The 26,363-nt window shown below is 42.2% G+C and overlaps 1 protein-coding gene and 4 long non-coding RNA genes across 10 annotated transcripts in view; 3 read left to right on the top strand and 2 right to left on the bottom strand.

The window, feature by feature from the left end:
- LOC147571030 (transport and Golgi organization protein 1 homolog) overlaps nucleotides 1-26,363 on the top strand; it is a 494,441-nt gene that overhangs the window by 89,481 nt on the left and 378,597 nt on the right. The gene's annotated exons all lie outside the window — the stretch shown is intronic.
- LOC147571040 (uncharacterized) overlaps nucleotides 1-26,363 on the bottom strand; it is a 72,253-nt gene that overhangs the window by 39,022 nt on the left and 6,868 nt on the right. For 3 of the 4 annotated variants that reach the window (XR_015247792.1, XR_015247793.1, XR_015247790.1), the window contains exon 2: nucleotides 17,957-18,019. This is a non-coding gene — a long non-coding RNA (uncharacterized LOC147571040). Of the gene's footprint in view, nucleotides 1-17,956; nucleotides 18,020-25,915; nucleotides 26,187-26,363 lie in introns of those variants that run through there. The other variant, XR_015247791.1, reaches the window with a different exon arrangement.
- LOC147571043 (uncharacterized) lies at nucleotides 444-1,967 on the bottom strand. Its single transcript, XR_015247800.1, has 2 exons — nucleotides 1,853-1,967; nucleotides 444-1,767 (listed from the first exon to the last, which is right to left on the bottom strand). It is a non-coding gene; the product is annotated as an uncharacterized LOC147571043 (long non-coding RNA).
- On the top strand, nucleotides 1,367-14,118 carry LOC147571042 (uncharacterized). Its single transcript, XR_015247788.1, has 8 exons — nucleotides 1,367-1,719; nucleotides 1,869-2,020; nucleotides 2,165-2,269; nucleotides 7,245-7,262; nucleotides 10,943-11,094; nucleotides 13,082-13,181; nucleotides 13,861-13,921; nucleotides 14,028-14,118. It is a non-coding gene; the product is annotated as an uncharacterized LOC147571042 (long non-coding RNA).
- On the top strand, nucleotides 14,299-17,015 carry LOC147571041 (uncharacterized). Of its 3 annotated transcripts, none has more exons than XR_015247782.1 (5): nucleotides 14,299-14,970; nucleotides 15,080-15,251; nucleotides 15,452-15,613; nucleotides 15,850-15,932; nucleotides 16,851-17,015. It is a non-coding gene; the product is annotated as an uncharacterized LOC147571041 (long non-coding RNA). The 3 variants fall into 3 exon arrangements; XR_015247783.1 differs by having other exon boundaries at nucleotides 14,300-15,016; nucleotides 15,108-15,251; XR_015247781.1 differs by having other exon boundaries at nucleotides 14,301-14,970; nucleotides 15,108-15,251.

Raw genomic sequence — 26,363 nt, 5'->3', positions numbered from 1 at the left:
GACAGGGCTGCGCAGAGCAGAAGGCCAAGGCCTGCTAATCTGGATTCTGGATGGTAGGTGAGCAGTTTAAAACACCACAGCCTTCTCTTACATCAAAAGAGAAACCTATATCTTCACCCAGCCTTCCTCTGATATGAAGAGATGGCAATTAGGATTTGAAGCCACAATTATATACCTATGAGTCTGATGGAAATGATTTCATCCATCTTCGTCCATAAAGCACTTTTCATTGAAATTACCCATATAGAGGCAGGAAATTTATACCAGATGTGTAGCTCCCTCTAGATGCGCATTCTGACCTTGTCCCATTTGTGTCCTCAAAGACATTATTGACAACTTGAAAACTAAGCTCTCAACATCAAGATGGTGACAATAGAGAATGTGGTATAAATGGAATTTCACATGTTCTCAATTAGAAATAATTTTTAATGGTGAAGGAGAAATTAAAAATATTGTCATTTTTAATTGAAATATAGGAGACTCCCCATGTTGTATTAGTTTCAGGCATATATCATGGTGATTCCGTGTGTATACATTACGCTCTCCAGGTACCTATACAAGGGTAGCTATATTGGGAAAGCATGCAACGCTTTCTTACAGGATTGACGCTATTCTATGGGCTGTACCCTGGATCCCAATGAGTTATTCATTCCATAGCTGGAAGCCTGTATCTCTTTCTCAGAGGTGTCAACTTTTTTATTTAACCCAAGTATTATGGTGCTAAACACCATAACCTGTAGGTCAGCAGGTGTCAATTTGCAGTCTGTATTTCTGCGAATGCTGCTTAAAGCATTACACATGATATCACTACGTCAATAAATTCGGTTTCATTCTTCACTCAGTAAAAAGGAGAAGGAAAAGGTTTCTTTGTGTCCCAAGCAAGCCCTTCGCTAAGACCCTTCTGGATCAGGAGAACAGGCTTCACTGGACCAGCTGCACTCTCAGTACTTCCAGCTGAGCAGCCATGGCCTTGAGCATTGCAGGAATTCCCACGGCGGCCAGCAGAGGGCGCGCACGCACCACGCCCAGGGAGGGGCCGGGCCTCTGCGTGGGCAGTGCTGGCCTGAGAAGGCGCCCACTAGGCTTTTCTGATCCAGGGCGCCTCCGGGCTGGGAAGGCTTCCTTGCTTCTGAGGACCCAGTGCCTCTGAGTGTGGGCAAAGAGCCAGAGCTGCGTTTCCAGCAGGTTCCGCCCCCGGGCCTGGGGGAGACCCTGGAGGCTTCGCAGCCCCTTGGCGTCTCCTAGGTGGTGGGGATGAGTCCCGAGGCGGGGGAGGCAGGGCCTGGGCGGCTTCCCCGGAAGCGCGGGTGGTCGGTTGGCGGCACAGTCCCTCGCTTTTTCTGGGCTGTTCGTGGTTTGTTCCTCATTCCCCCTGCCGGTATTTCCCTGGAGGATCCGTGGATTCATGGGGTCCCGTGAGGCCACGTCAGAGAGGCTGGGGTTGGTTTGTTCCAGGTCAGGCTTGTTTCGGGGGAGAAATCCTGACACAAATTCGGAGGAACAGGAGCCGCATTCAGTTGGGAAGTGAGGACGCCAAATGTTGACTCTCAGGACCTTCTAGAAGAAGGAGCTGGGACCCACTCTCCGAGTCCTGCTGGAACCAGAGCCAGAGGTGAAAACACAATGTGACCTCCACATCGCACATGCTTTTATGAACTTTCAGTGGGGATTTTTTCCCAACAATGTTGTAGTCGTTGGAAATAACTGGAAACCTGACAGGTATGTTGTGTCGGGAACCGCCCGTTTCTTGAATGTTCAATATTATTCCTGCAACAGAATTTGTTACAGTTATCCTCTCTTGTCTTCATTGGAAGGAATCTCATCAATAATATCTTAAAAATATCCTTGTTACCTTATCCCCTTTTCAGTTGAGATTTGGCATGTTTTCTGATTTCTCATGAACTCGTGAACATCTGAAATACTTTTAAATTGATTGCAGGTTTTACTAAAAGCAGATTCACGGCGTCCCTCCCAGACTGCTCATGGTCAAAGAACATACCAAGGCCACTTCTCAGTATGGGTAAGACTGTACCAAACAAACATCCTGAATCAATTTTAGAAGAAAAAGCCTGATGGTATTTTTTCTTTATGAAAATTGATGCTTAGATAACCTGTTCGATACATTTCCACTGTTTTTTTTTTCCTTTCTTTCTCATTTTCTCAGTCTGAGATTCACAGACCTGCCTGAGTTTTACATTCACCACACATACTTTCAAGGCTCCTTTCTCTCCCTGTAAGAAAGAAGACAGATCTTCTGATGCGCAGGCAAGTTGCTGTAACTTCAAGAATTGTGGTGTACGTGTCTGTTAACTCCCCCCCCCCAGTTGAAAATATCACCCCACCTTGAGTACTGCCATAAAAAACGTAATCTGTGTTCACCAGTATGATTTCATTTCGTTTTAGTGGATTTCTTCATTTGATATTGTGTGTATATGCATACATTAGATGTTTTAGTCCTGAGAAAATCCCACATGTAGTTGAAAGAAAAATGTATATCCTATATGGAAAATTAGGAGATTGCACATTAAATTCATAAATGTAGAATTTTTTAATGTTTTTATTTATTTATTTTATTATTTTTTAAATATGCAATTCATTGTCAAATTGGTTTCCAACAACACCTAGTGCTCATCCCAACAGGTGCCCCCCTCGATACCCATCACCCACCCTCCCCTTGCTCCAGCCTCCATCAACCCTCAGTTTGTTCTCAGTTTTTAAGAGTCTCTTATGCTTTGGCTCCCTCCCTCTATAACCTCTTTTTTTTTTTTTCCTTTTCCTCCCCCATGGGTTTCTGTTAAGTTTCTCAGGATCCATAAAAGAGTGAAAACATATGATATCTGTCTTTCGCTGTATGCATTATTTCACTTAGCATAGCACTCTCCAGTTCCATCCATGTTGCTACAAAAGGCCATATTTCATTCTTTCTCATTGCCATGTAGTATTCCATTGTGTATATAAAGCACAATTTCTTTATCCATTCATCAGTTGATGGACATTTAGGCTCTTTCCATAATTTGGCTCTTGTTGAAAGTGCTGCTATAAACATTGGGGTACAAGTGCCCCTAGGCATCAGCACTCCTGTATCTCTTGGGTAAATTTCTAGCAGTGCTATTGCTGGGTCATAGGGTAGGTCTATTTTTAACTTTTTGAGGAACCTCCACACTGTTTTCCAGAGTGGCTGCACCAGTTTGCATTCCCACCAACAGTACAAGAGTGTTCCTGTTTCTCCACATCCTCGCCAGCATCTATAATCTCCTGATTTGTTCATTTTGGCCACTCTGACTGGCATGAGGTGATATCTGAGTGTGGTTTTGATTTGTATTTCCTTGATGAGGAGCGACGTTGAGCATCTTCTCATGTGCCTGTGGGCCATCTGGATGTCTTCTTTAGAAGTGTCTATTCATGTTTCCTGCCCGTTTCTTCACTGGATTATTTGTTTTTTGGGTGTGGAGCTTGGTGAGCTCTTTATAGATTTTGGATACTAGCCCTTTGTCCGATATGTCATTTGCAAATATCTTTTCCCATTCCGTTGGTTGCCTTTTAGTTTTGTTGGTTGTTTCCTTTGCAGTGCAGAAGCTTTTGATCTTGATGAGGTCCCAATAGTACATTTTTGCTTTTAATTCCCTTGCCTTTGGGCATGTGTCCAGTAAGAAATTGCTACGACTGAGGTCAGAGAGGTCTTTTCCTGCTTTCTCCTCTAGGGTTTGGATGGTTTCCTGTCTCACATTCAGGTCCTTCATCCATTTTGAGTTTATTTTTGTGAATGGTGTGAGAAAGTGGTCTAGTTTCAATCTTCTGCATGTTGCTGTCCAGTTCTCCCAGCACCATTTGTTAAAGAGACTGTCTTTTTTCCACTGGATATTCCTTCCTGCTTTGTCAAAGATTAGTTGTCCATCCGTTTGTGGGTCTACTTCTGGGGTTTCTATTGTATTCCATTGGTCTATGTGTCTGTTTTTGTGCCAATACCATGCTGTCTTGATGATTACAGCTTTGTAGTAGAGGCTAAAGTCTGGGATTGTGATGCCTCCTGCTTTGGTCTTCTGCTTCAAAATTACTTTGGCTATTCGGGGCCTTTTGTGGTTCCATATGAATTTTAGGATTGCTTGTTCTAACTTCGACAAGAATGCTGGTGCAATTTTGATTGGGATTGCATTGAATGTGTAGATAGCTTTGGGTAGTATTGACATTTTAACAATATTTATTCTTCCAACCCATGAGCACTGAATGTTTTCCCATTGCTTTATATCTTCAATTTCCTTCATAAGCTTTCTATAGTTTTCAGCATACAGATCTTGTACATCTTCGGTTAGATTTATTCCTAGGTATTTTATGCTTCTTGGTGCAATTGTGAATGGGATCAGTTTCTTTGTCTTTCTGTTGCTTCATTATTAGTGTATAAGAATGCAACTGATTTCTGTACATTGATTTTGTATCCTGCAACCTTGCTGAATTCATGTATCAGTTCTAGCAGACTTTTGGTGGAGTCTATCGGATTTTCCATGTATAGTATCATGTCATCTGCAACAAGTGAAAGCTTGACTTCATCTTTGCCAATCTTGATGCTTTGATTTCCTTTTGTTGTCTGATTGCTGATGCCAGCACTTCCAACACTATGTTAAACAATAGCGGTGAGAGTGGACATCCCTGTCGTGTTCCTGATCTCAAGGGGAAAGCTCTCAGTTTTTCCCCATTGAGGATGCTATTAGGTGTGGGCTTTTCATAAATGGCTTTTATGATGTTTAAGTATGTTCCTTCTATCCCGACTTGCTCGAGGGTTTTTATTAAGAAAGGATGCTGAATTTTGTCAAATGCTTTTTCTGCATCGATTGACAGGATCATATGGTTCTTATCTTTTCTTTTATTAATGTGACGTATCACATTGATTGATTTGTGAATGTTGAACCAGCCCTGCATCCCAGGAATGAATCCCACTTGATCATCGTGAATAATTCTTTTTATATGCTGTTGAATTCGATTTGCTAGTATCTTATTGAGAATTTTTGTGTCCATATTCATCAGGGATGTTGGCCTGTAGTTCTCTTTTTTTACTTGGTCTCTGTCTGGTTTAGGAATCAAAGCAATACTGGCTTCATAGAATTAGCCTGGAAGTTTTCCTTCCCTTTTCTATTTTTTGGAATAGCTTGAGAAGGATAGGTATTATCTCTGCTTTAAATGTCTGGTAGAATTCCCCTGGGAAGCCATCTGGTCCTGGACTCTTATTTGTTGGGAGATTTTTGATAACTGATTCAGTTTCTTCGCTGGTATGGGTCTGTTCAAGCTTTCTGTTTCCTCCTGTTTGAGTTTTGGAAGTGTGTGGGTGTTTAGGAATTTGTCCATTTCTTCCAGGTTGCCCAGCTTGTTGGCATATAATTTTTCATAGTATTCCCTGATAATTGCTTGTATTTCTGAGGGATTGGTTGTAACAATTCTACTTTCATTCATGATTTCATCTATTTAGGTCATCTCCCTTTTCTTGTTGAGAAGCCTGGCTAGAGGTTTATCAATTTTTGTTCATTTTTTCAAAAAAACAACTCTTGGTTTCATTGATCTGCTCTACAGTTGTTTTAGATTCTATATTGTTTATTTCTGGTCTGATCTTTATTATTTCTCTTCTGCTGCTGGGTTTGGGGTGTCTTTGCTGCTCTGCTTCTATTTCCTTTAGGTGTGCTGTTAGATTTTGTATTTGGGATTTTTCTTGTTTCTTGAGATAGGCCTGGATTGCAATGTATTTTCCTCTCAGGACTGCCTTCGCTGCATCTCAAATCACTTTAAAATCTTAGAGGTTCAACTGTCTGCTTACATTCACCATCTCTTTTTGCATGTTGTCCACTTTTTTCATTATCTGCATTATCACAGGAATGGAAGTGGTTTTAAGTTCCCAGGATGATAATTCCTACATCTCTGCCATAGGAAGTGTAATTCTAATGCTTGCTATTTGTGTTCAAACTGTGTGGTTTTTACTTTACTATGCCTTGTAAGTTGTGTTGAAAGACAAATGTTATGTGCTGGTAAAGGAACTGAGGTAAATAGGACATGAGTGTGAGGTTTTTATATTTATCTGGCTAGGGGTTAGTCTGAATTTACTCCCAGGTGAGACAGGAAGGTGAGAGCCCTGGAGTTGAGTATTTTCCCTCACCTGTATTGTTTACTCTTTGGGAAATCCCCAGTTAGGCTCTTCGTTCCTCTTGAGGGCAGATCTTTTCTGGAAGAACAGAATACTTTGGAATTTATTTCTAAATGCGTATTTGCCCCTCTCCCTGCCACTGGAGAAAACTTGCCTTCACACAGAAACACAAATATTAAGTATTTGGTGTGTTCATATTCCTTTTCACTTCCCCGCCTGTGGGGCTGGGTGACAAGGGACAGGGAAGCTCAGAGGTTCCTAAGTGGCTTTTTGATAGCATGATGATATTCTAATATCCTGGCAAGAGTTTAGGGCTGGCCTCAGCCTCTCATCATCCTTTAAAACTTTAGAATGGGGAAATATGTTAATGGTGTCAAAACCGGGTCATGCCTAGATTTGATTGAGCTAGAATTTATCAGGAGAACTGAGGTCTGCAGAGCTCTTTTTGCTCTTTTTTTAAACATCAACTGTTATTTCTGTTGTTGCTTGTGCTTTAGCTCTAGCCGTGTTTTATTCTTTTTCTCATTTGGTGGCTTTTATTTTGTTTGTAGCAGTCTGGAAAAAATCATGGCACCTGATGTGCCATAACTCTGTATGAATTCAGCAGACAGCCAACTCCATGTAGTATTTCAGAAGAGCTTTCTAGAGAATAAAAGAGGCATATCATAGCTCAAAGATTTTGCCCGCCCTTCCTCTGTCCCTCCCTCCCTCCCTTCCTTCCTGTTTCTTTATTTCAGGAATTCAAAATAATCCTAGTTCTAAACTTCAGTGTGGATACTGGATTTAAAAAAAATAAGTGAGGGAAATGACAATTTAAAGCATTTTTTAAATGTATTATCAATGTTCAAAATTGAATAGGCTGAATGTTCATTTAATATAAACAAATTTTCTGTTAAAAAAAACTATTTACGTTGTGCTCTTTAACAGAAATTGTGAAGTAACATGACTTAAATAGAAATTCTATTTTTTCTTATCTTTTGATCCTGTGAATTAATTACGCAAAATAAAATTACTGTAATTTCACTGGATTACTATTTTGCTATTTATCGGGAACTATAGGTTTTTACTAATAATATGTTTTGACACCAAATTTAATTTTGTTTTTTCCCCTCTTAGATAGAGCCTTGAGAATATCACGGTAAGAATTTAAGCTTTAGTTTTCTTTGCAATATTTTCTCAGTACTGGTGTTTGATGTGGGTTGTGGTTTTTTTTTAATGTTTGAGTGAGAGAGAAAGAGTGCAAGTGGGGGAGGGACAGAGAGGGAGAGACACACACAGAGTCCAAAGTGGGTGCCAGGTCTTACCTGTCACCACAGAGCCCCATGGGAGGGTAGAACCCATGAACAGTGAGATCATGCATGACCTGAGCCAAAGTCAGACACTCAACCAACTGAGCCACCTAGGCGCCCCTTGATGTGCGTTTTGATTCACCTAAGGATAAATATGGGGACTTCTGATGTCTAATTGACTTTTTAACTCTTGAAATTCATCTTTCTCTTCCCTGTTTGGAGCCTAAGTGACAATGTGGAGGGAGTTGCCATCTCTTAAGACATCAGGAGGAGGAACACATCACCAGAGTAGAGGGAATGAAATTAGTGTAATTTTACATAGAAATGATTAGGAAACAAGTGATGATATGAACCTGAGGTTTGGAGTGAGTACTTTGCCATGACCTGGCTCTTCGTGAAATGTGAAGATGAGAAAACTCTCTATCTACAAGCCTATCAAGAAGCCTGAGCTTAGAGACAAAGCCAGATATTGCCAGGCAGGGTGTGTGTCACAAGAGAGGTTTAAACCATGGTTCTGAGTCTGAGGTGGAGGAAGCCGTTCATGCCAGGGGAGAATGAGTGGAGATGAGATTTTTGCAAATGGGGGTAATGTATTCTGCACAGGCTCCATAGACTGTGGTGATCCTGTGGCACTGTCTGTTGAGAGCCAGGGTGGCTGCCTGACACTTAACGAGCCCTCAAAGGCTGGTTGTTCATCCCTTTGAATGCAGTGGCGGTGGTGGGGAGAAGAGTGATCTCAGGGCATGAGAGCTCTCACAGTGGGCCAACAAAAGAGAAGTTTGCACTTTCTGGTCAGATGACAGAATCAGTCCCTGTTGGAGGAGTCTGTTCTAGAGCTTACATGTGTTACCTGTAATTGGGTGCTTCATGTGTGTTGAATAATATTCCTTTAAGGCTGGAGGGTAACATTCTCATGTTGGGATGAAAAAAGTTTGTCTTCTAGGAATTGCCATTAATCCAGATCCTCCAGCCACTAAGTGTAAAGCTGAGATGGTACCCGTATGTCTGATTCCAAAGACCTTGTCCTCCAGGGCCCCTGCCCTAGGGTTCATGAAAGGCAATCTGTGAGCAGCAGGAAGTCATCCAAGGCCTTTGAGTAGTCAGTCAGCCAGCAGCAGTTTGAACTTTCCTTGTGTGGAATTCCAAATAGCACCTGGGAGTGTGAGTGGCTCAAATCGAGACTAAATGATGGTTTTGTTTGTTCCATTATTTGCAGGGACCTATTTATGTACCTTAATAATTGGAGGAGAGAAATGTAAGTTGATAGGATTTGATTTTTGTTTCATCTCTGGTGGTGACATAAGTATTTGAAGTGATTGGATTTTCTAAGAAGGGTGCTTCCAGATGGGAGAGAAATGAGAAGATATTTTATTGTGTTTCTCCATTTTGGACAATATTTTAAATAGGAATCTCATTGAAATAAGGTTTTCTTAGGTTTAACATGCTGCTAAAACTTGATTTCTTCAGGCACAACGGGAAACCTAAAATGTTAGTTACACCCACCTGTCAGATCATGTGTGCTGCTAATACACTGGGATTATTTGATGTCACTGGTTTGGTAACAGCCTTAGAACATGTTTTGTCTCCTTTTAGTTAGTTTACAGTGAATAATTGAGAAGATCACTACTTTTAAGAAAGAAAACAAAGAACATCATTGCTGAAAAAACACCCATTTGGGAACAGAAGGTAGCATTGCCCTTTCAAATATTTTTTTGTGACTTCATTTTGGTTACTGCCACTCTGGTAGAGCATCCTACTGACCTATTTCATGTGTTCTATAAACAATACCAATTCAACACAAGCTTCACAAATGTAAAGAGCTACCTCTTTATTTGTGAAAGGAGTCACACATTAGAAGATAGGTTTATCTAGCACTATGCTTTTTTTTTTTTTTTAAATTCTGATTCCTTTTTCGTGTTTTATACAACAGTGAGTTAAGGAAATGTCTTCAGGAAACTATGAGAGAAAGTAAGTTTCTCTCTGATGAAGCTCTTAAACTGAAGGTAAGAATCCCTTCTTTGCCTGGATTGCATTCTAAAAACACAAATAAAAGGAATGAATTATTATTACTCATTCAACATGTTTTGTTGAAGGAGAACATCAAAATAATGGAGCACTTTAAATAAATTAAAAAAATAGTGTTAATAATTTTTTGAGAGACAGGGAGAGACAGAGCACAAGCAGGAGCAGGGGAGGAGTAGAGAGAGAGGGAGACACAGAATCCAAAACAGGCTCCAGGCTCTGAACTGTCAGCACAGAGTCTGACACAGGGCTCAAACTCACAAACCACGAGATGACGACCTGAGCTGAAGTGGGATGCTTAACTGACTGAGCCGCCCAGGCACCCACTTCAATGAAATTTTAAATGACACCCTTCAAAGTGCACTTGTTGCCTTGCAAACTCAGAGAGAGAGGAATGTGAAGAATCAGGAAGTGATAAGAGTTGGCTGCTGAGTTTTACTGTAATTTGGCTCTGGAGGCTTTTATTCATTGGGTGAAGTGAGCACAGCACATTTGCTTGCCATTTACCACAGTAGAGAGTGGGCCTCTGGGAGCCAAATCTCCTTCTGAACAATGAGCTAGAATTTCACTAGGACCACCAAGATGAGTTTTGCTATTTCAAGGACTAGGAGTTATCTTTTATTTTCACAATTAGGTAATTTATCACATCATTCAACTCTGCCCTCCAAGATATGTAGAAAATTCCCAAATATAGTTGAGAGACAAAGGGTGATAGCCACAGTGTATAATCCTTTCCTTTAAAAAAAATATTTTTAAATTATTCTTTATGAATTTTTTGTTTAAATTTTAGTGAGAGAGGGCATGCGAGAGGGGCAGTGGGAAAGAGAGAGAATCTTAAGCAGGATCCACGCTCAGTGTGGAGCCCAACACAGGTCTGGATCGCACGATCCTAGAATCATGACCTGACCCCAAATCAAGAGTCTGATGCTCAACTGAGCGAGCCACCCAGGTGCTCCATAGTCTCTTTCTCTCTTAATGCTGAACAGTGAATTTTCAACGTGAATGGGGAAGAAGTGTGTGTTTGTGTGTGTGTATGCACACACACACGTACAGATGTATATAAATATATATATATATTCCAACAAGAAAACCATTTATAAGCTATCTGACATGAACTATTTCCCACCATCTTTATCTTCTCCTAGTTACATTTATGCCTCAAGGTCTTTGTTTATTGCAATGCACAACCCTGTTGTGTTAGGTGCACTCAAATTTTTGTGCAATCATTACTTATGGAAAGTGTTTTTCTCTTATCTGTCTTACTTAAAAACGCAAGATGAAAATGGTGCATTCGAGCATGTAGAGTTGAGAGTCTTGAGGTCCAATAACTGTCAACTGGAAAGTATGCTGTCTGTTGCGGAGAAATCCCCATATTGGTGACAATGACTTTGCATTGGAAAGGGAAAGAGTGCCTTCCTGCCTTCACGGTTCTTGCCCTTTTCCTATCTCACCCAAAACAAGTCTCAGGTCATGTGCACACTTAGAAAGCAAATCCATGTTTGTACAGAAAATGAAAAGGCCCTGGAAGACAAGTGTAATGCATTGAGGTCTGTGAAAGCAACCAAAGAAGCAAAAGTCAAACAGCTGAAGGACAAAGCAGGCATCCTTGAAGAATTCTATGAAGAAAGAAAAGTGGCTATAGAAGACTAAAATGTTCATGTGAGAACTATCACAAGTACTGTTGTATGAATGAATGTGACGGCCAGTAGAGATAATTAAAATTCTTTGCGAATTTTTTGCCAAATGCACTCAGAATTGTGCCTGTCCTTCTTACCTTGCTTTCTGTCACCCGCATTTTCCTTTCTGTCCTAAGTGCTTGTCACACATTGTGTCATGTATTTGGGGTGGAAGAGGGAAGGTATCAGCATTAATAACATTGATGTCTGGATCTGCTTGGGATCCATTTCCATTGGCGCATGGGTTTCAGTCCCATCACGTTGTCTTGTCATCCAGGAATTAGGTCATTTTTGTTCAGGACCCCACATGGGTCAAGAATGTGTAGGGAAAAAATCAATGATCTTGCTGCAGAAACCACAGAAATTTATTTCTGGAAAGTGGGTAGGGGCGCCAGTAGTACTGGATCCCTGCATCAGTTCTGCTAGTGAGATTGTTCACAGCAGGCCAATGCCTAAGGAAGCTGAGTTATTTCCTGTCCCCCGATTTTTGAAGTGTAACTCCTCTGAGTCTTGACCAAAGCCCGCAGCTTCACTAGGGCTCATCTTTGCTGGCTGCCTCTGAACGAAACACGTTTCCTTCTAAGTCTGTGCCCATAAAGTTGTCCACCTATTTTGCAGTTCAGCTGTCTGTCCCCAAGTTCATTCATGAGTCCTGGGGAGATTGGTTCCCACTGCCAGGCTGGCTTTGTCCTGGGCTCCCTTCTTCTCCATCTTGGTCACATGTGTCTTCATGGGGTCATTAGAAATTTGGTGCATTCGCTCACATGTTTCCTCCTTTGTACAGTATTTCCTTTTGTTCTCACGAGGAGATCAGGGCCTTTAGAGTCCCTCATTCACATTGAAAAGGAAATACTTCCTTCTCTTCCCTGGAGACTCAGCTTCTGTTAGTCCTTCCCACACCTGGGGTGCAGCCTGCTCTGTCTCACTGGCATCTTGTTTTTATCATTTCTAAGCTCTTTTGGGGAGCACGTACAGCACCCTGGCCACCTTTCTATTTTCAATCCCTTACAACAGAACCACTACATTCCAGCCACTCCAGAAAGCATTTGTTGAAGGACTGCCTGAGATGCCGGAAGGAAATGCATGTGCCTTTCTCTGTCTAGAGGTTTGGTGTCAGTTTCTAGGAGTCTTTCAATTTTGCATGTGACTCTTGAATACGTCCAGTACCAAGTTGAAACCCTTTAAAGCAACACCATGAACAAAATAGTCTGAGGGCAACACAGCAAACCAGCCTTTCTAAGCATTTCCCTTTGCTGCCTTCACTGTCAATGAACTGAGTCTTGTTCAACTACATTGGCTCCATGAAGTTGATAGTTTTCCATCTGAAATCTGTTTCCTGGAGATAAACCCAGACTGTGTGACAGTTCATATCAGGTTCTACCTCAGGTGATGTTGCTGCTCTAAGAGTGGCCTTTTCCTCCACCAGGATATGTGAAGGTGGACGCAGGGGTTGTACTCCTGGCTCTAGCGATGTCTGGGAGGGAGCTGCAATGCTGGGGAAGCCATATCCTGGAAGGTCGTGTTTCAGGGTGATTGTCTTTGTCAGGGTACAACTTCTGGATTGAGAATCAGGGCTCCCCACGGAGGGGTGAGACTAGTGATGATCCCTTGCTTCATCCTAATGGGTATGGGTGGTCAGACACGGCTTTTGACACTGAACTGAAATGAGCCTTCACCATCTCAAACCAAAGTCCAGCTCTGGGAAGGCACAAAGTGCAATGTTATTTGATGACTTTATGATGAAGGAGAGGAAACAGGTCTGAGAGCAGAGACATGGCAGCAGACAGAGGTTGAATTTTCTTTAACTTAACTGGGGTGTTCAGTTCATTTCTCTGTGTTGTCAGTCTGTGCATTTACGGGAGAGGTGGGGGAAAGGTATTTGTATCTAGGCCTTCAAGAGTGCTGGGAGGTAAAAGGCAGAATTTGTGGACCTTGGCTCCTGGACCGTGTATATGTCTTTCCCATCTTAGGAAGCTGAAAATGACACAGTGTGAACTGGCGGCAAAGAAGAATCAGCTGGCAGGTGCAGGGGAAATGTGAAAATGCTATGAAAGAAATAAACAAGTACAAGTGAGTTCAGCTACTAATTACCAACAGCTCATGAAACCTCTCTTCATTTCTTTTGTTTTTAATCTTATTACAAGGTTAAAAGTCTATGTTTAGACTCAACATAGTAATATAAACAAAAGTTCAGAGGACATATGCATAGAGTATTAACAGATAAAAAAGGTAAGATTTAGAAAGAACAAAACAATTAACTTCATCAACATTTCCAGATTTCAAGCAATGGCCAGACTGTGTGGAAACTTCATCCATGCCAACGTTCCTGGGGGGTGGTGTCAAGTATCATAATCTGTAGGAAAGCAGTGTGTCTTAGAATGAATCATACCATCAACATGGTAGTGCCATTTCATGGCCCTGGTCTTTGCAACCCTAGGAAACATGGTGAAGATCTAAGTGAAAGGACGAAAGAGCTTTATGATGAAAGACACTTGTCACATGATGAATTAGGGCACAATTGAAAGTGGGAAGGAATTATGTGAACTCTGAACCCTACGGTCATGGAATAAGTCAGGAAAGGATGGAACAATAGTTTTGATCCTATTGTACATTTATAATCATGTGAAAAGTGTTTCATGTGTAAAACTGTATTAGGGGACACTTAGGAGGAGGATGAGAACATGGGCAGATTATTGAAAATCATACCCAATATTGGGCCTTATCTGACAAAAGGAACTATAACTCACAGGCAACAAAATGGACAAAGACAAGAACAGCTGCAGCAGGCAGAACTCACCTTCAGACACCAGGTAACGTGAGTTCTACCTGACATATGGAACCCTTAGTACCTCATGTGGGTGAATGTAGTGGCCCTTGGAATTCCTAAATATGAACTTTTCATTGTTGCTTTTTCAGATCGCAGATCATGAGAAGAATGCTCAGGACAACTGGGTAAGTGTTTCCTTTTTTCCTCCTCTCCCTCTTTGGTGCACAGTGTGGCACGACTGAAGGTGGATGTGTTTTTCTCCCCCAGATCAAGCCTCAGTCATTATCATCACTCATCACCTTCCCGTCTTTGTTGGTAAATGAGTTGTCTGGAATCCTTCCAGCTATACCTTAGGTAAAAATAACCTGAACATTGTGTCCTTCGATTGTGTTCATATGAGCAGTTTCTGGTTGTGTCCCTAGTCACTGTTAGAGCTGATACAGTCTCATGACACATCCCAGGAGTTTTATACCAAAACACTTGCATTAAAGCTGTTATGTGAATTTTTACCTTTTTTGTTTCTGTAGGACTTAATTACTCTGTGTCCTGCAGTATGCTTCAAGTCAGAATTCCCTATGAATTAAGATGAACACATCTGAGCTTTGGAGACATTCACCACAAGTCACTTGTTCCTCACAGAAGACTTCCTCCAGGCATCCTCCACTCCCCAGAGGTCTCAGAGGCCTTTGACAACACTTCAAGAGGGAAGACTCCTTTCTCAGGGAGAGGAGCAGAGGAGGCAAAGTGAGGGTCCGGCTGCAGAACTTTTCCCCAGGAGTGGCTGTGATTCCACGAGCAGAATAAGAGCCATTTATTTGCACTCAATTTGTTGTGTTCCTAATATACCAAAAACAGAGCATCAGGAGTCACTGCAGAGGAGGGATGCAGGGTGAACTGGGACATAGATGCCTGCCTGTCTGGAGAATGCTGCTTCATCACTATGTAATTACTCCTGTTAACCCTCTAGGACAGGACCCTTGCCATTTTACTTCCGCAGACATGGGCAGTGATGTGTGGTGACAGCAGTTCCTCCTCTTGCATCTACCACCCCAAGCTGTAGGTGGTATCCAGTGGCAGGGACAGAGTTTTCAGGTACTGATGCTACTCTCTTGGATCCTGGTGGCAGAGAAGGTGACAGGTGCTGACACGTTCTTCTCTGAGTTACAGCTGCTTTTGGTATTGGTACTCTTGTCTGGCATAGGCACGTAGCTGTCACTTCTGTTCTGCAGGACAGTGTGGATCCATGGGTACCTCCTCCGTTAACTGGACGATTCTGCATGCCCTACCCTAGAGGCGCCCCACCCCCATGGACCATTAGGCACGTCCACCTCCTGAACCTTGGCGGCCCTGAACCCCTCCACCTGCAACACTTGGTAAGATGATCTGAGCACTAGAAGTTGACTTGTAAAACACACCCATCTTATTTTTGTTGCTGTTAGCTCTTTGGCCAAGGTGCAGAGGCTGTACCACAGACCATTGTGATGCAAGGGGAATGTGTCTGCTGCCATTACCACATTCCTCAAGTTTCTCATGATCTCATCTTTGTCATTCCCCCCACCATGTGTTGGTACAGGTGTCTCTCGTGGAGAAGGATTGGGGCTGTATGCAGAAAAGCAGGCATAGCGCTTCAGCAGACATGCCCTGTACACATGCCATGTGCTGGGCCCTGTGAGGCATGAGGCACAGCCTAACGTGTGTCCATCTAGTTGCACCCCCAGCCATCCCTCGTTGTTCGGTGAGTGATGAACACATCTGAATCGGGGCTTTTAGGCGTCTTCATCAAGTTATAAGGGATGGTTCTTCAAGTTCTTCTTGGGGATCACCTGAGGCAGGTGGGATACCCTCTGCACGTGATTTGGGATCTGACTGGGGCAAAGAGTTTAAGTTGTCGGAAGAATGAGGGGAGGGTTTTTTTTGTTTTTGATCTCCAAACAGTCGACTCAAATCAGAATAAACCTCCATCCCTTCTAGGGCTTTTTGCAGATCCAGAAGCAGGCGACACTCCCAAGAGTGACATGAACCCTGGCTCTGCCAAAACTGCCAAGAAGCACAAGGTAAATGCTGTGGCCATTTTCAGTTCTGAGTCCTTACGGACAGCCACATCTTTCTGTACAACACACTCTCCTGCCATTGTCTCTGGTTTGTGTGTCATGTGGTATGTCTGCTCTTTTGTTTTTCTTTCCAAATGCAAAACCTTTACCCCGAGGCTACGGGCTTCCCCGTTTTACACAGGCATGTCTTTGTGGTAACTTTATAAGCTAAGCGTGCTTACGGGTGAGGACCTTTTCCAGTGTGTTCCTGGAATACATCAAGGAGGATGACACCACACTCCACTTGGAAGTCTCCTACCTTGCCTCATTCTTTCTGGACCTCCTCAATGCGGAATCATCTCCTCAGACTTCTCTCACAATATCCTGAGGCTTTGCCTGTGTTCCTGCTGGCTCAGCCCTAATACCAGTTCTCAGTGGGACCTACACAGAGCCTCAGCTGTGGTATCGGTGAAAACAGGGGTAATATTTGTTTCCAAGAACATTATAAAAAGAAGACATTAAATACGTAAAGCCTCTGCAAAATCTCTGGGAAGTGTCCACTCACCCTTCTCACAGTTTCAATTAAGATATCTCCACACAATGATCATCAAAAAAAGATGGTCAGGGGAGTTCGTTAAACTAAGACTGTTAACACCTCAGCCCAGGGATTGGGAATCGCTGTTTTAAACAATAAGACAAGGTCCCTCATTTTTCTATTAAAATTCGGGCCCTACCAGACAAAGAAAGAAAAGATCATTATGAGAATGTGCACATTCACAGATCTAGATCTGAAGACAATCATTTTCCATTACGTATAGACTCACAGATGCAGCCACACACTAAAGTGTTCATCTGAGGCCACAGACAAACTACAGAAGACAGAATGCATGTAGGAAAACATAAGATAAGACGGAAATAACACTAAATCTCTTTGCCTTATAGGACAACTATTTTGAAATTTCAAGAGGACTGTGCACGGTGACAGACGACAGTGATTATGTATCTATTTTAAGAAGGTGTCAGATCTGCCTGAATGCTTTCCCTGCCCATCCTGTCCCCTCCACTTTGTCCTTCCTACTGTCCCCTAATACACCTTTCACCATTCTGTGTCAGCGTCTGCTTCTAGGACCATCCACTCTCAGTCCCCATTGAGTGCACACAGTGGGGTTCCTGTACACACAGGGAACAAGCTGGCAGAAATGGCGGCGACAGAGGATAGTAGCAACATCACCCTTTGTGCAAGAGAGCCTGAGGGAGTTTTCCAGGGTGGTGGGAACTTCCTGTGTCTAGATTTATAGGGTGTTTATGTTCATTTATTTTAGAAATATTCACTGACTCCCTGGTGCCTCGGAGTCAGATAGACAGGTATCTGCCCCTAGGAAATGGCGGAGTTCTAATGATGGGGAAGGATGAGGGACCAGCAGTGACTATGGGAGAGGACTGAGGAGACCAACATGAAGTCAGACCCTCGCCCGGGATGCCAGTTCTCCCCAGACAGCACCATGTGTAGGAGGGCTCTGAGGAGCAGAGATTTCTTGATCAGACCCGTGAACTACATAATCCCCCTGCAGTTTCCTCACTGAGGGATGGCCAGAGCAGAAGCCAGCAGCTGGAGGACGCCCTGATCAGGGCTGGATTGGAGCAGTGGACCTGGGGGATTGAGTCAGAGAAAGGGACGGGCAGAAGGTAGCGACAGGGAGTTTGAGAGACAAAGGGAAGAGAAGAGAAGGGACCTTTCTCTGCTGACTTCACCTACATTTCTGTGTGAACAAAAGGAGATTCTTGCCTCAAGGGTAGGGAAGAAGGCTGGCAAAAAGACAGAGTGACATTCTCAGCTCAAGTGCCCAGGATATCAGCCTTGCTCGTGAGTACCTACCACGGGAAGCCCGTGCTTTCTGTCATAATTGGAACGGCAGCTCATACCATTTAGTGAAAATCAATCCAATTATGAATCCCTCAACATTAAAGTACTGCAACAAAATTAAGTGAACAGACTGAAAGATACAACACAGGATAAAGTCCAAAGGTAGATCGACTGCAGTACTTACGGGAATCCAGTCCATCAGAAAAGGAGGTACCCCAGTGCAGGCATTCAGACACCTGGGCAATATCTGCAAATGTTAAAAAAAAATGTAGTCCTTACTTCGAAAACAACATTGGCCTTAGACACAAAGGGATCATGACTTAAGGTTTAGAGAGAAACCATATGACTTCATGGTGCTGTACCCATGAGATCAAGTCGCATCAAATTATACCCTTTAACTTGAGGCTATTTGTTATATGTAGAGTTTCAAAACATAAAATGCTAGGAGAAAATGTAGGAAAGTTCCTTTCTAATCCTGAAGTGCATGGGTGATAGGAGTCTGTCTGACCATGTCTCAAAAATCCAAAAGATGAAGGCATTTAAAAAAAATTAGTAATAGCAGAGTAGGAGGACCCTGAGCTCACCCTGTCCTATGTTTTCAACTACATAACATCCACATCCAAGTCCATAAACCACAGAGGGATCCAGAGAGTGGCAGAACAAACTCCACCACTAAATAGAAGCTGTATCTGAAAGGTTAGGAAGGTCAGAAAGGTGGAGGGTGGCTGCCTGCAGAGAGGGCAGAGAAAGTGAGCCCTCACACCAGGGAGCTCACACAAACAAGACTAATCCCCAAAACAGTTGGCTTTAAAACCCAGAGGGGCTGAATTCCCTTGAGTTTGGATCCTGGAGCTTTGGAGGTCAGCTGACCCAGCACTGGGTGATCCAAGAGGATGAGTGCGAGCCAGGTCCCTGCCTGTGTAGAGAGGCAATGTAAACATGGCATTGTACACAATGCCAAGGCAACAGGAGACAGATCTGCTCATGCTGACTTCTGAGTGGTTGGGGGACTTTTCCAATAATGAGGGAGTTCACAGTCACCATTTTTCTTCCCCCCTCCCCCCAGATTAAGCACAGAGGCACCTACCAGGGAGTGGACCTGCAAGGACACTCGCTACCTAACGTGCTAGCTGTGTGCCAGTCCCAAGCATTCTCTGGGGGGGCTCACCCACTCCAAGCCTGCTGGCCTTGGCAAACTTTGTGCAAACCGCATGGGCACCCTGTGTGGCCAGCTGCAGGCAAAGCTGCCATTGCACACTGTGCACATCTGCACTGCACCCAGCTATGCACCCCTGGCTACCCTCATAGGTCTCACCCAGCCACATGTCTCCAGCCACTGATGCACAGCCTTGAGCCCCTGATTGCCCTGATGCATAGCCCCCAGCCACCAAAGGACAGCTACATATTTGTCAACAGAATCTTGGCAAGCCAGAGGGAAGTGACATGACATATTCAAAGTGCTGAATGGAAAAATCAGCACCCAAGAATACACTATCCTGAAAGGCTATCATTCAGAACAGAAGGAGACATGGAATCTCCCCAACAAAAACTAAAAGAGTTTGTACCACTAAATCAGTCCAGCAAGAAATACTAAGAGGGACTCTGAGTGGAACAGAGAGACCAAAAGTGACAAAAGGGAGGTAGAAAACACAAATCCAGTGAAAACGAATATTTCTGTAAAAAATCAGTCGAGGAACTCACAAAAATGGATATAAAATATAATAACGTACCAAAACACAGTAGGGAGGAGAAAATAATGGGTTCAAAGGTAAATGACCATCAACTGAATACAAACGGCTAAAAGCAAAGAAATTATGTAAAAACTTAATGGTCACCATATATCAAAAACCACCCATAAATATTCAGAGAATAAGTAGAAAGAAAATATATCACTAAAGTAAATCAGGAAAACAAGAAAGGATCGAGACAATCATGAAAAACCACAACAAAACAGGTAATAAAATGGCAATACATACATACAAATCAATAATTACTTTGAATGTAAATGGAATGAATGCTCCAATAAAAAGACATAGGGTGTAAAAATGGATGAAAAAACAAAACAGATTTATATGCTGTCTACAAGTGACCCATTTTAGACCTCAAGACACCTACAGAATGAAAACGAGAGGATGTCGAGAAACATCATGCAAATGAATGTCAAAAGAAAGCTGGGGTAGCAATGCTTGTATCAGAGGGAAAAAAACAGAATGGACTCAAATAAAATGACAAATGAGAGAGGAGAAATCATAACCAACACCTCAGAAATACAAACAACCATAAGATAATATTATGAAAACTTGTAAGTCAAAACTTTGGACAATTTACAAGAAATAGATAAATTCCTAGAAACATAGAAGTTACATAAACTGAAACAGAAATAGAAAACATGAACAGAACAACAGCCAGCAAGCAAATTGAGTCAGAAATCAAAAAACTCTCAACAATCAAAAGTCTAGGACCAGATGACTTCACAGGTGAACTCTACCAAACAGTTAAAACAGGGTTAAGACCTCATCTTCTTAAGCTAGTCCAAAATATAAAAAATGATGGAAAACTTCCAAATTCATTCTATGAGGCCAGCATTACCCTGATACCAAAACCAGAACAAGAGCCCACTAAAAAAGAGAACTCCACACCAATATCCTTGATGAGCATGGATGCAAAAATTCTGAATCAAATACTACCAACCAAATTCAAAAATACCTTAAGAAAATAATTCACCACAATTAAGTGGATTTGTTCCCAAGCTGCAAGGTGGTTCCATGTTCACAAATCAATCACTGTGATGCATTACATAACTGGGAGAAAGGATAAGAACCATATGATCGGGGCTCCTGGGTGGCTCATTCCTTGAAGCATCCGACATTGGCTCAAGTCATGACCATATGGTTTATGATTCAAGCCCTGTGTTGGGCTCTCTGCTGAAAGCTCAGAGCCTGGAGCCTGATTCAAATTCTGTGTTTGCCTCTCTCTCTGCCCCTACCCCACTCACATTCTGTCTCTTTCAAAAATGAATAAACATTTCAAAAAAACCCCCACACATACGGTCATATCAATACATGGAGAAAAAAGCATTTGACAAAGTACAACATCCATTCATGATTATAACCCCCTCAAGTAGGTTTACAGGGAACATACCTCAATGTAATAAAAGTTATCTGTGAAACCCCCGCAGTTAACATCATCCTTAGTGGGGAAAATCTGAGAGCTTCTCCTCTAAGGTCAGGAAGAAGACAAAGATGTTTACTCTCACCACTTTTCATAAATGTAGTACTGGAACTCCAAGCCACAGCAATCACACAAAACAAAACAAAACAAAACAAAACAAAACAAAACAAATCCAAATCTGGAAGAAGTGAAACTTTCACACTTTGCAGATTACATGACACTATGTATAGAAAACCCTAAAGAGTCCACCGAATAACTGCCAGAACTGATCACTGAATTCAGCAATGTCAGAGGATACAAAATCATTGTACAGAAACCTGTTGCATTTCTAGACAACAATCATGAAGCAGTAGAAAGAGAAATTAAGAAAACAGTCCCATTTACAGTGCACACCAAATAATAAGACGTCTATGAATAAATCTAACCAAAGTGGTGAGTGACCTATACTCTGAAAACTATAAAACAGTGATGAAGGAAATTCAAGATGACACAAAGAAATGGAAGGACATTCCATGCTCATGGATTGGAAGTACAAATATTGTGAAAATGTCTATACTTCCCAAAGCAATTGACACAATTAATGCAATCTCCATCAAAATACCAACAGCATTTTTCATAGAACTCGAACAGTCCTAAAATGTGTATGGAACTACAAAAGACCCCAATCTTCAGAGTAAACATCCTTTAGGTGAAGTGATAATTAAGGATGGCATGATGCCTCTGGATCTTCTGCTCCAAAACACGTTAACTCTGGCCTAAGCGTATGAACAAACGTTAGACGTATCCCACCCAAGGATCATTCTACAAAATACATTCTACAGACGTACCCTCAAAACTTTGCAGATTATGAAAAATATGGAAAATCTAAAAATCGTCACGACCAGGTGGAGCCTAAGGAGACAGGATGACTGAATGTAATGTGCCAGCTGGGATGAGTCTGGAACAGAAGAAGTTAAAACCGAAGAAATCTGAGTAAACATATAAATTTTAGTTAATACTACCATATCTCTTCGGGATATTGATTGTGATAATGTACCAACTCACAGGCCATCAAGAGTCAGAAAACAGTCTGATGTATGTGGAGACTCAGTACTATCTTCCCAATTTTTTTGGTAACTAGAAAACCATCATAAATGAAAAGATTATTAGTAATCATGGTTTTATTTTTTCAACACATAATATTATAAAACTGGTTCTAGTATAAGTTACTAGTGATTGACATTTACCTATTCTTGTTGTTCTTACTATTGTTTAATTTAAATAATAGCATTCATGTTACAGAAAACCGAATGCACAATGATGTACAATCCATAGAAACATCTACTTTACATATTTTAAGATAACATATATATATACACCACTGTATCATGTGGTATGTAAATTAAGTGTTTTTCTGATCTTGAATGATCATGTCATTGAGTGGCTTTCCATAAAGGTGGTTATCCTAGATAATAAATGATACTCAGATTTTACAGGATGTACTTCACATCATGCTCGAACATTTTCAAAAAAAAAAAAGTGTACAAACGGCCAGATGAATCATTGTGACTGGCTCACTTATTCTAAAGAATCCTTGCTTTAACATTTTCATGCATATTTTTAGCAAGAATACAACAGAATCAAATATTTCCAAATCAGAGATATTCAAAGACTGGAAGAAAGATAGGGAGTTCAAGGGGTTTCAGAAGGAAAAGATGTGACTATGAAGTGGCAGTCACAGGCAAGCAACTTTCTCTGGGCCACTTTGACAGGTTTGCATGAGGATATGTGACTTGCCAAAGGATAAGACCCAGAAGTACAAGAGGGAAAGACAACACTTTAGGAAGAGGTGACTTGGAAAGGGTGCTTCTGTGCCTACGTGGTGGCTCAGCAACCTGGCTGGGGGTCCCTGGGTCAAAGATTTCAAAAGTCCAGCAGTAACTTAGACTCACAAAGATCTTAGTAACGTATCAAAGTAACTTAGACCCACAAAGATCTTAGAGCCACAGAGTTGATCTTCATCTATGATTAGGAGATGGTCATAGTTTCCCAGGATATGAAAATCGGGCTGGCAGTAGGTGGCTAAATATTATTTAGGGCTATATTTCTAATAAAAAATGAATGTGTAAAAATTTGGGTTTGGAACGTTAAGAAAAATCATAGGCCCCACATCACCAAACCTAGTTTCATCCCTGCAGGAATGTAACCTTTAACCAGTCAACATAATTGCCTAGTCAGTGCTAGAAATTTTACTGATAGACCACTGCCATCACCCTCAGGGAGACAATCTTGCCTAAATAAGGTATTCCATGCCACTAATTTTTTAATTTTTAATTTAAGTTTATTTATTTTGAGAGAAACAGAGAGCACATGCAAGGGAGGGACAGGGAGAGAGGGAGAGAGAGAATCCCATGACAACGAGTTTATGATCTGAGCCACTATCAAGAGTCAGACACTTAACCAAGCTATCCAAGCACCCCAAGAATATGGGCTTTCAAAGGTTAGCAGTCTTGGCTGGGACACATCCCTAAGGGCACTGGCCTACTCCTGGAGAGAAGGCAGCAAACTACTTGCAGGCATATGGCATGGAAACAGTTTATCTGTACAATGCCTGGTGCACACAGTGGGCAGATTATATACTCATCTTGCGGAGCATCCCTGAGAGGCAGTGGTCAGAAGAGGGGACAAAGGATCTGGGACAGAGGAGCTGGGTGACGCCATTTCCCTCCTCTGCTCCCCAGCATAAACACAGAGCCACCTGCTGGAAACAAGGCAATTCCCACACTGACTGCCTAACCTGCTTAGATCAAAGACCACACCCTGTGCTCTGGCAAGACTGGCCTTCCAGGTCAAGCTTGCCTCCATCCCAATGGAGCTGGCCCCTTCCCCAGAAGACCAGCAGAAGCCCCTGACCACAGCACCTCTCTTGACCAGACAGTTGTGCAGGGCTTCACTTCTAGTGGCAGTCGTTCCAAGTCTCATTTAACAAGCAGATCAGAGCAGACCTAGATAAAACTCCCCACGTTCCGGCCAAGGACCATACATTGCCCATACGACTGGCCTGAAGGATAGTGCAGCCAGAACACAAAACAGTGCACGCAACACACACCACAGACACTCCCTGATGTGCCCGGCCCTGGACACTAGATGACATCCTCTTCATAAAGCCATTTATCTCACAGGCAGGTAACCTAAGGAGCTTTTGGAACACAGAGAAGGCAAATACTCAGCCAAAATGCCAAGACAAGAGGAATGCATCCCAAATGAAGGAACAAGATAAGGTTATGGCCAGAAAATGGAAGGAACACTTCCAAACTCATTCTATGAGGCCGGCATGGCCTTGACTCCAAACTGCACAAAGACCCCACTAAAAAGGAAAACTACAGACCAATTTCCCTGATGAACCTGGATGCAAACATTCTCAACAAAAATTAGCACACTGGATCCAACAACACAGAAAAAGAATTCATCCCCACAATGAGGTGGGATTTATTCCTGGGATGCACAACTGATTCAATGTCTGCTAATCAACTGATGGGATACATCACATTGATAAAAGAAAGGATAAGGACCACATGATCCTCTCAACAGGTGCAGAAAAAGCATTTGACCAAATACAGAATCCTCTCTTGATGGGAAAAGAAAACCCTCATGAAAGGAGGGATAGAAGGATCGTGCCTCAACAGCATAAAGTCCAGATACGAAAGTCCCACAGCCAATATCATCTTCAATGGGGAAAAGCTGAGAGCTTTACCCCTAATGTTAGGAACACGACAGGGATGTGCACTCTGGCCACTGTTATTCAACATACTGTTGGAAGTCCTAGCCTCAGCAATCAGACAACAAAAAGAATACAAGGTGTCCAAATTGGCAAGGAGGGGTCAAACTTTCCCTCCTCGCAGACGTGATACTCTCCGTGGAAAATCCACAAGACTCCACCAAGAAACTTCTAGGACTCATACAGGAATTCAGGAAAGCCTCCGTATATAAAATCAATATGCGGAATTTGATTGCATTTCTATATGCCAATAATGAAGCAACAGAAAGAGAAATCAAGGAATTGATCTCATTTACAATTGCACTGAAAACCATAAAATACCTAGGGATCAACCTAACCAAAGAGGTAAAAGACCAGTACACTCAAAAGAATAGAGGGGTGCCTGGGTGGCTCAGTCGGTTAAGCACCGACGTCACCTCAGGTCATTATTCCCCAGTTTGTGGGTTCAAGCCCCACATTGGGTTCTGTGCGAACAGCTTGGAGCCTGGAGCCTGTTTCAGATTCTGTGTCTCCCTCTTCTCTCTACCCCTCCCCTGCTCATGCGCTCTCTCTCTCTCTCTCTCTCTTGCTCTCTCTCTCAAAAATAAACATTAACAAAATTAAAAGAAAAAACAACAGAACATCTATGAAAGAAATTGAAGACAGAAAAAGAAAATGGAAAAAAATGGAAAAACATTCCATGCTCATGGATTGGAAGAACAAATACTGATAAAATGTCAATACTACCCAAAGCTATCGACACATTCAATGCAATCCCAATCAAAATTGCACCAGCATTCTTCTCGAAGCTAGAACAAGCAATCCTAAAATTTGTATGGAACCACAAAAGACCCTGAATAGCCAAAGTAATCTTGAAGAAGAAGACCAAAGTGGGAGCCATCACAATTCTGGACTTTATCGTGTATTACAATTCTGTAATCATCAAGACAGTATGGTACGGGCACAAAAACAGACACAGAGATCAATGGAACAGAATAGGGAACCCAGAAGTGGACCCTCAAACATATGGCCGACTCATCTGTGAGAAAGCAGGGAAGAATATCCAATGGACAAAAAGAGTCTCTTCAGCAAATGGTACTGGCAAAACTGGAGAGTGAGAAGAATGAACCTGGACCATGTTCTGAAACCATACACACACAACCTCAAAATGGATGAAAGATCTAAATGTAAGACAGGAAACCATCCAAATCCTAGACGAGAAAACAGGCAACCTACCTCTTTGATCCTGGCCACAGCAACTTCTTGCTTGTCATGTCCCCAAAAGCAAGGGAAACAAAAACAAAAATGAACTATTGGGACCTCAAGATAAAAAGCTTCTGCACAGCAGAGGACACAATCAGCAAAACTAAAAGGCAGCTGAATGGAATGGGAGGAGATATTTGCAAGTGACATATCACATAAAGGGTTAATATCCAAAATCTATAAAGAATTATCAAACTCAACACCCAAAAACCAAAGAAGCCAATGAAGAAATGGGCAAAAGACATGAAGAGGCACTTTAACAAAGAAGACATCCAGATTGGTCACACATGAAAAGTTGCTCAACCTCAGTCGTCATCACGGAAATACAAATCAAAACCACAAGGAGATATCCCCTCGGACCTATCAGAATGGCTGAAATTAACACCTCAGGCAACGACACGTGCTGGCAAGGATGCAGAGA

Source organism: Puma concolor, unplaced genomic scaffold, assembly GCF_028749965.1.
Source record: "Puma concolor isolate L17-30 unplaced genomic scaffold, mPumCon1.1.hap2 unalloc_scaffold_7, whole genome shotgun sequence".
Lineage (NCBI taxonomy): Eukaryota > Metazoa > Chordata > Mammalia > Carnivora > Felidae > Puma > Puma concolor.
The sequence above is the reverse complement of the archived record's forward strand: the minus strand, read 5'-3'. Positions and strand labels throughout refer to the sequence as shown.